Consider the following 10759-nt stretch of genomic DNA (forward strand, 5'->3'; position numbering starts at 1 on the left):
CTTTTCCAGGCCCTCTTCTTACCCATGGGACCACAACATAATGCCAGCATTCACTAATAAATATGTAAGAAAGAAGCAAAATACCATTTTGTGTTTTCCTTGTTGGGAGTCCAGCAACCTTCATTCCACCATACACAACCTTTCAGCATTATCTCCCCAAAGTTCTATTTTCATCACCCCCTCCTGCTTAACATTTCATTATTTCCCAATATTTATTATATCTTCTGAATTTCAAAGTTTTTCAGAAACTAAAGGCAATGGACTTGAAAGAGATGGTAGGAAGAGGATGTACCTGGGAGTTGAAAAGACCAGTGATTTAATTCCAGATCTGACACCTATGTTATCTTGTACTGGCTTCATATTTCCTGACTCAGTTTCCCCCTGTAAAATGAAAATATAATCCTTACCTCATAGTGTTAAGGAAAATTATAGTAGCTAGTATCTTTAAAGAACTTAATTTAGCATCTGGTACTCAGGTGATCAGAGAATGTAGTTTAATTTTTCCAGTTAAATTTGCCCGACATTGACTATGTATCTTATAAGAACCACAGAGGAAACAAGACTTTAGAAGAACCACAAAGTATGACTTCAAAAGAATTGGAGGAAATATTTCAAATTGGGGCAGGAAATTCAGTTAGCTTCATGAGAAAATGGTGTTTGAAAGACAGAGATGGCTGAGGCAATAAGTATGGTAAGCCTTATAACTGTAAGGAAGAAACAGCTAAATCTAGGACACAAAGCTGCTGGGAGATGCCAAATATCATCTATGCCATTTCAGTATTATTGTGTCAGTTCTATAGTAGCTTATCAAAACTTCTCATGTCAGGCCCTGTACATGCTATTCAAGGGCCTGGTCCACGAGGACCATGTGATTTAGTATACACATGGAAACGCAAGTACAGATTACTGGGATAAATACGAAGTATGGGGTGTTGTGGAAGCATGAAAGTCTGAGGCACTTCTAGGAGGAAGCAATACCTGAGTTGAATATTAAAGGTCATTTACCTTCAAGTCAAAGGCAGAAGGATGAGTCGGAATAAAGCATTCCAAGCAAAGGGAAAAGCAACCCAGTGTATGGATGGAACTACAGACCCTTCAGTTGTACTGGTGAGCAGGTTGAAGTAAGGTGGCAATGTCATAGGGCAGGGAGAGGGGCAGCCCAAACCCTGCAAACCTGCCTATTCTATATAGGGTTCTGCCATCCACCGCATTAACACAAAACATGAGATTTTAATGGGAAGGAACTTTAATACAATTAGGAAATAATACAGGAAAGGCAAAGAATCTAGTTTCTAAATCAAGCACCCAAAGTTACCCGTCCCCTTGCGGGTAAAACTCCATCCAAATGGGATTGGCCCAGAGCAAGGCCCCAAAGCCTGCCACAAGTCTAAAGCATCTTCCAGTGGGGACCCATAGAAAAGGGTCAGAAACAACCAGACAAGCCCGGAAGGAAAAGAGCAAAATCAAAATCAAGATAAAAGCTGCCACTGACACCTTCCCACAGGTCTCACCCACATCTGTGTCACCCCATCCACGACCAAAAGGCAAGCGCAATTTCTTCACGTGTCTCTAGGCTCCATGTGCCTCCTCCAGGTCTCCTTCTGGCTCCATCCTGCTTCCTTCCTCAGTCTCCTTTGCATCTTCTTCTCTCCCTGCTCAGCTCCAACCTCCCTTGGGTGGGGCAGGAAACCTGGAACCTCCCCCTTTCCTGGGGACCACCCTGTTATAGCAAGTGTTCAGGGAAAGAAGCAGAAGAGGTTAACAGGGATCCGATTGTGGAAGTCCAATTTATATCAAAGAATATTTTCTCTGGTGATCCTTGGGGTGGGGAGAAACTGAAGCAGGTTGGTGTTGAGACCAATGTGAAGGTGGTTACAATATTCCATTAAGGCAATGAGGTCTAAACCAGGACAGTGGCTATAAGATACCAGAGACATTAACCTACAACCTTTATTTTTTCCCCTAACATTTTACTGTAAACATTTTCAGACATTCAGAAAGTCAAATTAATTGTACCACAAACACCTATATATCACACATCTATAACAGATTCTACCATTCACATTTCATACTACACGTCATGCAATCATCACTATCCAGCAACCTATCTTATTTTTTATGCATCTCAAAATTAGACCTCTATACACATCTGCTGAAACTTCTGCATACATGTCATTAACTAGAGTTCAATGTGTGTGGTTCTTTTATAAGCTAAAATATCCATACAGTGAAATGTACATATCTTAAGAGTATATCAGTGTGACCTACAACCCACCCAAGGTATAAAATATTATCAACCCAGAAAGTTTCCACATGTCCCTTTTCAGTCCCTTCTTTCCAAAATTGGCCTTGTATTTGAAAGGGGAGGATTTGGAATGTGAAAATAGAATGATGGTCTTAGGGCAAGGTGACCGCCCTCTCCAGCAAATTCATGAAGTCAGGTAACCAGGGGGATACACAGCTTTAATAAACAAACTTGACTGGATGCTCTTCGGCCTCTCACTTACCCATTCTGAGCATCATCTTCATGGGTCAACTCAGTGAAACAGTGAAGTATAGAGTAGTTGAGTCAAAGGACTCAGGAACTAGTAGTTTTGGAGGGGAAGGACAGAGAAACACTTTTAGTCACAATTCAGTATAATGATTGTTGAACAGTGCACTATACTAGGGTCAATGCTATAACAAGGGAAAGAATGGAAAAATGAAGTAAAACAATACAAAAGTTCCACAAAAGTTTGGGGTATGTTTGAGAGAAAGAGAAGGGGTGGGTATGAAAAAATGTGAATGAGAAGTGATAAGGTGGGTGACTCAGACACTTGGGACTGGAGGACCTCAAAGGAATATGGGAGAAGAGCATAGAGCAGTCAAGAAAATTTTCCTGGAGGTATGAGGAGTTAAATCTTTTTTTTTTTTTTTATAGAGGCATGCTTTATTTATTTGTTTGCTGGTTTTGTTTTTTTGTTTTGTTTATACATGCACTGGGTACAGTCAGAAGCGCGGGAGGGTGAGAGAATTCACCAGAGCCAGAGCGGGGAGCAGAGCAGGCAGAAGGACCGAAGTACACTGCTGAGGGGAGCAGCGGGCGGCAGGAGGGGTCTGCGCGCCATGTGGGACCCTCCTCCGGTGGCCGGGGAGCAGCCAGGGATCGAACCGGCGCCGCAGAGGCCGCGGGCAGCTTCGCAACCCAGCGCTCAACCGCTGCGCCACCGGGGAGGCCCTGAGGAGTTAAATCTTGAAGGACATTGACTTTGATAATAAGTATGGTAGACACCAGGTTGTTTTAAGTTGCAAATAACAGAATAAAAACAAGTTAAGTATAGGACTTTTTGGCTCATGTAATTGAAAAGTCTAGAAGTGTGTGGGTTTTTGGCAAAATTTAAGCAGAGCTTTGGTTCTGATTATCTCTGTTCTGTCCTCTTTCATGCATTACCTTTGTCTTCAAGATGCTTTGTGTTCACAAAATGGCTGCACACAACATAATGCTTACACTTGTGCATATTTGCCATCTATAGAGTCTCTATGGTGAAGTGCCTGTTCAAGCATTTTGATATTTTTAATTGATATTTTAATTTGGTTGAGCGTTGAAAGATGTTTTTTGTATATCTAGGATACAAATTTTTTGGTGAATCTGTGACTTGCAAATATTTTCTCCCAGGCTGTAGCTTACATTTTTGTTCTCATATCATTATATTTCACAGCAGTAGTATTTAAGTTTGATAAATTCCAATTTGTCAATTTTATTTATGTATCATCATGCTTAAGAATTCTTTGACTAACCCTAGATCATGAAAACTTTCTCCAGCTTTTTCTAAAAGTTTTACTGTTTTGCATTTTACATTTAGATCCATGATTGAGCTTGAGACGATTTTTGTATATTTTAAGAGGTTTAGGTCAAGATTTTTTTTTGGCCTATGAGAGATCCAATTATAACTACACTTTGTTGAAAAAAGAAAGGCCTTTTCACTATTGAATTGCCTTTGCCCCTTTGTCAAAAATGAAGTAGCTGTACTTGTATGAGTCTATTTCTGGAATCTCTGTGTCGTTCCATTTATGTTTCTATTTTTCTACCAATAACACATTGTTTTGATTACTGTAGCTACATAGTAACCCTTAATATCAGGGGGAGTGATTCTTCCCACTCTGTTATTCTATTTCAAGATTGTTTTCTTTTTAAGGCCTGTGCCTTAATTGAAAATAAATTTTATGATAAGCCTTTTTGTGCTGACGCATACATACCTTGCTGGTATCTTGAAAGGAATTACATTAAACCTACAGATGAAATTGAAGAGAATTAATATGTTAGGGTCTTCAAAATACTTTGACATTTTCATTTATTTTTAAATTGAAGTGCAATGTACACACAGACAAGAGCACAGTATCTAAGCATACAGTTAAGGAATTGTATCGCAATGAACACATTCATGTAACTATTACTCTCTTTGCTCATGAAATATTATGAAAACATGAAAAAATATTTATCATCACTTATCATCAGGGAAATGCAAATTAAGACCACAATGAGATACCATCTCACAACTAAGAAAAGACCAGAAACAAGTGCTGGCAAGGATGTGGAGAAAAGGGAACTCTCCCACACTGCTGGTGAGAATACAGACTGGTCCAGCCCTTAAGGAAAGCAATATGGAGGTGTCTCAAAACAATAAAAATGGACCTGCCATACAACCCAATAACTCCGCACCTAGGCATCTACTCCAAAAATTCAAAAACACTAATTTGAAGGGATACTTGCACTCCCATGTTTATTGTGGGACTTTTTACAATAGCCAAGTTAAGGAAACAACCTAAATGTCCCAAAACAGATGAGTAGACTAAGATGTGGTATATAAACAGAATGTAATATGCAGCAATCAAAAAAGATAAACATAAGCTCGGTTCCGGCTCTTTGGATCCGCTTCCATCAGTTCTCACGGTCGCTAGTCAGACTCTTGCAGCCAAAATGGTGAAGCAGATTGACAGCAAGGTTGCTTTTTAGGACGCCTTGAATGGTGCAGGAGATAAACTCGTAGTTGTTGACTTCTCGGCCACATGGTGTGGGCCTTTGCAAAATGATCAAGCCTTTCTTTCACGCCCTCTCTGAAAAGTACACCAATGTGGTGTTCCTTGAAGTTGATGTGGATGACTGTCAGGATGTTGCTTTAGATTGTGAAGTCAAATGCATGCCAACCTTTCAGTTTTTTAAAAAGGGACAAAAGGTGGGTGAATTTTCTGGAGCAAATAAGGACAAACTTGAAGCCACCATTAATGAATTAATCTAATCATGTTTTCTGAGAACCACTCATCGGCTGTAACAACTGTAATTTTTTTTATTTACAAAAACAGATTAAATAGCCAGACTTATTTGCAGCTGTCCCTGATTATACATGAAAATAAAATATTAATTCTACCCTTTTTAAAATTGTTGTCTGACTAGCTTTCAGAATAAATAAATGACTATTAGAAAAAAAAAAAAGATAAACATGCCTCTTGTGGCAACATGGATGAAGCTGGAAGAAATAATGCTAAGTGAAGTATGTCAGAAGGAGAAAGATAAATACCAGATGGTGTCACTTGTATACAGACTATAGAGAAACCAAACTAAGGATCAGATAGGGACAAGCTTGAAAATTAACCCTAAAAAGTTGACTATAGGATTGAAACATTGTGGGGGTAGCGGTGGGAACAAAGGAAAGAAGCACAATGGACTGGTGGTGGACTGTGGGTGATTTGGTGATGGGCACACTACAGTGGCAATACCCGATATCACCTCAATTAAAAATAAATTCAAAAAAAGAAAGGAATTTACCCAAAGGACACAAAAACATTAATTCAAAAGGATGCTTGCACTCCTATGTTCATCGCAGCCTATTTACAATAGCTAAAATATGGAAACAACCTAAATGTCCGAAAACAGATGACTGGATCAAGAAGATGTTTTATATATACACAATGAAGTACTACTCAGCATTCAAAAAAGATAAACTTATGCCATTCACAGCAACATGGATGGAGCTGGAAGGGATTATGTTCAGTGAAATAGTCAGAAGGAAAAAAAGTATCATATGATTTCACTTATAGGAGGAACATAGGAAAACCATACCAAGGATGGGGGCGGGGAGACAAAGCTAGCAGTCAAACCATAAATTGGAAACATTCATCAGGGGAGGGGGAGGGAAAGTGATCAAAATGGGAGGGAAGAGCACAAGAGTCTATGGTGATGTTCACGGGTGTCTTGGTGGTGGTAATTTTATGGGGACACCTGAGAGGAGAAATCAAACATTGTACAAAAATGAACAACAATGTAAAATAAAGAAAAATAAAATAAGACTAGGGAATTGAGTCTTAACACAAAAGAGACAGGCATGAGCTCTTTGATTCACATGAGATGAAGAGGACATCAAAGATAATGCCTTCAGGGTGTGGGCTAGAGAAACTTTCTATTGTTATAAGGACACAACAAGGCAGCTTGGCTTTCTATGGGGGATCCATTTTTGTCCTTTATGAATTCTTAACCATATAACTTAGCATCACACATGATTCTAACCTAAACTACTTATATGGCCCCAGAACCTACAACTTGTGAAATTAAAAGATAAATTTGTCTCTGTGGGAACTCTAGCAAATGCAAACATCAAGCCTCTCAGTATGTACATGACTGTAAGACAAACGGAATAGGATTTTCATCGATAAAACCCAGTAGAACATGAACAAAATAAGTCAGAGTCAGCAAACACAACAAATAATAGTATTAAGCCTCCATGAACTTAAGATAATGGAAGAATCAAGTGAGTTAATAAGGTATGTTAAAATTGTTTACAGACATAAAAGAAGAAATAAAAACAAAATACGATTAAAAAATTTAAGGACAGGCAGACCTGAATAAAAGAACCAAAGCAGACTTCTAGAAATGAAAAGTGCAGTAATTGAAATTTTAAGTTCAATGAATTAGTTAAACAGATTAGATACTTTTGAAGAAATAATTTTATTGGAAGACAGATAATAAGAAATTACTCAGCAAATAACACAGAGTATGTGGAGGAGGGAATGAGAAGGTCTCACAAGTGAATAATTGCAGTTGCAGAAGGAATAAATAGAGGGAAAGTGATAAACAACTCCTACTCAACATTTTCATTTGTAAATATATCCAAAGTGCAACTTCCTTCCCCAAACCACTTCATCCCTACCCTCCCTCATATTTGTAGATGGTGATTTCATCCTTCTTGTTACTCAAGCCAAAGACCTTGAGTGTTCCTTGATTCATCTCTTTCTCTCACACCCCATGTCCAAATTTTAAGCAAATCCTGTAGCCTTTTCTTCAACTCGAAAATTAAAAATAGCCTCCTAACCCATCTTCATGATTCCCTGATTCCTTCATTGCTCCCCTACTTTCTAATCTCAATACAGCACCAAAAGGGATCTTTTTCAAAATATAATTCATAGACTTCCACTTGTGAACAGAGGGAGAAGACATACTTTTCCCCATTCAGCCCACCAAATACCTACGACCTTGGGTGTTATATGTAAAACAAACATAAGGGTGTGAATGGTAGAGAGACAGCACCTTTGGGACTAGAAAACCAACATAGTGATGTGTTCCCTTAGCAGTGTATTTCTGTCGTCTGCCTGTTCTGCTCCCTGCTCTGTCTCTGGTGAATCCGCTTACCCTCCCGTGCCTCTGGCCTGTACCCCAGCTCTTGTATAAAAATAAATCTTTAAAAATAAATAAATAAATAAATAAATAAATATGTAAATTTCACATGTATAATCAAACAAAACATGTATAGAACTTGTATGCTAAAAACTACAGAATGCTGATGAAAGAAATCAAAGAACTAAATAGATATTATGTGTTGTTTGATTGATTAGAATACTCAAATAATATCAGTACTTCCTAATTGATACATAAGTTGAATGCAATTCCTAACAAAACTCCCAGCAAGACATTTTTTGAGTAAATAAACAAGATTATTCTAGTATTTGTATGGAAAAGCAAATGAATTAGATTAACTGTAGTGGGTTAAATGTTTGTTCCCCCAAAAGATGTGTCCCCCCAAAACCTGTGAATGTGATTTACTCAGTAAAAGGATCTTTGTGAATGTGATTAACAATCATGAGATGAGCTTATCCTGGATTACGTGGATGGTCCCTGAATGCAATGACGACTATCCTTATAAGACACAGGCACAAAGGATAAAGCCACGTGAAGATGGAGGCATAGACTACAATTCTTGCCTATTCCCATCAAGTAACACTAACAAAGTGAATTGGAAGATATGGGAGTGAAAAGCATCAAAAAAAAAAAAAAAAAGAATAGCAGTTGGGCCTCCCCTGTGGCACAGCGGGTTGAGTGCAGCGCTGTGAAGCTGTCGGCAGCCTCTGCAGTGTGAGTTTGATTCCTGGCCGGCCAGGGAGATTCCCACATGGCCCGGCAGACCGCTCCTGTCTCATCTGCTGCTCCCCTCAGCAGTGTTTTCGGTCCTTCTGCCTGTTCTGCTCCCCACTCTGTCTCTGGTGAATGCTCTCACCCTCCCACACCTCTGGCCTGTACCTAAGTTCTTGTATAAATAAATAAATCTTTAAAAAAAAAACAGAATAGGGCCTCCCCTGGTGGCGCAGCGGTTGCGGGCTGGGCTGCGAAGCTGCCTGCAGCCTCTGCAACACCGGTTCGATCCCTGGCCGCCGGCGAGGGTCCCACATGGCGCGCAGACCTCTCCTGCCGCCCGCTGCTCCCCTCAGCAGTGTACTTCTGTCCTTCTGCCTGCTCTGCTCCCCACTCTGGCTCTGGTGAATTCTCTCACCCTCCCGCGCTTCTGACTGTACCCAGTGCTTGCATAAATAAATAAATAAATATTAAAAAAAAGAAAGAAAGAAAAACTAGCAATTTAAAAAAAAATACTTTAAAAAAAAACAGAATATTTATAAAAGAAAATAGAATATTTATAAAAAATCAAAATAATACAAGAAACTCATGGAGCAACAGCAAGAGGAACAATATCCACATCATAGGGGTTCCAGAAGGAGAAGAGAGAGAGAAGGGACAGAAATTATATTTGAAGAAATAGTAGTTGAAAACTTCCTCAAGCTAGGGAAGGAAATAGACATCCAGAACCAGGAAGCTCAAAGAATTTCAAAAAAATAAAACCAGACACCAAGACACATTATAATTAAAATGACATTTTTTCTTTTTTTCCTCATGACCATCCCTTATATCCTCCTTGACCCTTTTGCATTCCGCTCTCCTTAGTCTCAGAAACCTCACTTCTTTTATTAATGTCTGCTAGTTTTTACTTTGTTGAATCATCTGCAATGTAAATGTCCAGTATTTCTCTCTTATTCTTACTTGCTCTACTACATATAATTCCCTCTAACTCCTTCCAAGTTGCTGTAAATGGCAGCATTTTTGTCTTTCCTTAGGGATAAATCATATTCCACAAAATAGGTGACCATACCTTCTTGATCCTATCGTCAACTGATGGACAGTAAAGCTGCTCCCATGTCCTAGCTATTATAAATAATGCTACAATAAATATTGTAGAGCATATAGTCTTTGGATTAATGGTTTCAAGTTCTTTGGATAAATTCCCAGGAGTGGGATTGTTGGGTCATACAATATCGCATAGTTTTTTAAGGTAAAGCCATTTCCATAATGATTAGACCAGTTTACATTCCCACCAATAATGTAATAGTGTTACTTTCTCCACATCTTTTCCATCACTTGTTTTTGGGGATAGTTTTTAAGTTTGCCATTCTAACAGATGTGAGATATGTCATTATGGTTTTAGCCTGAATTGCTCTTATTGGAAGATGAACATTTTTTAATGTATATGTTCAGTTTCTGGATATCCTTTTTGGTGTATTGTCTATTCAGAAAGCTATCCATAGATTAACTGGATTATTTGATATTTTTTGTTATTGAATTGCATAAGTTCTTTTATTTGCCTAGGTGACAAAATAAGTTTCAATTAATTCATGAAAATTGAAATCATTTTCAAGTATTTTCTCTCATCACAATGGCATGAAACTAGAAATCAGCAAAATAAAGAACACAGGAAAATTCTCAAATATGTGGTGACTAAAGACTTGCTACTAAATTACTATTATGTTAATGAGGAGATCAAGAGAGAAATGAAAAATTATCCAAAAAAAAACAACTATGAAGATACAAGATATCAGGATCTTTGGGATACAGCAAAGGGAGTGCTAAATGGGAAGTTTATAACAATACAGGCCAACATTGAGAAATGAGGAAAAGTTCAAATAAATAACTTTACAGCTTAATGCTCTAGAAAAACAAGGTAAAATGAAACCAAACCCACTGGAAGGGAGGAAATGATAAAAGAGCAGAAATAAAGGAAATTAAATTTAAAAGGCAATGCCAAATATCAATGAAACCAAAAGCTGGTTCTTTAGAAAGATAAACAAAATTCACAAACCTCTTATGAGGGTCATTGAGAAAAAAAGAGAAAACTAATAGAATCAGAAATTAAAGAGGAGAGGTTACAACAGACATCCCAGAAATACAAGGGATTATAAGAGACAACTATGAATATCTTTATGCCAATCAATTTGATAATCTGTAACACATGGACAAATTCTTAGAATCATAAAAACTTCCACATTTGAAACATAAAGCAATAGAAAAATCTAACTGATCAATTACAAGCAAAGAAATTGAAAAAGTAATAAAAGTCTCCCAAAAAACTTAAGTCCAGGACCAGATTGTTTTGCTAATGAGTTCTACCAAACTTTCAAAGACAAATTA

At 38.1% G+C, this 10759-nt stretch overlaps 1 pseudogene; it reads left to right on the top strand.

Moving 5' to 3' along the window:
- The first annotated feature begins 4868 nt into the window (after positions 1-4868).
- On the top strand, positions 4869-5301 carry LOC119246701 (thioredoxin-like; annotated as a pseudogene).
- The last annotated feature ends 5458 nt before the right edge of the window (positions 5302-10759 follow it).

The sequence above is a fragment of the Talpa occidentalis genome, unplaced genomic scaffold (assembly GCF_014898055.3).
Source record: "Talpa occidentalis isolate TD23 unplaced genomic scaffold, MPIMG_talOcc4v2.1 talOcc4.15, whole genome shotgun sequence".
Classification (NCBI taxonomy): Eukaryota; Metazoa; Chordata; class Mammalia; order Eulipotyphla; family Talpidae; genus Talpa; species Talpa occidentalis.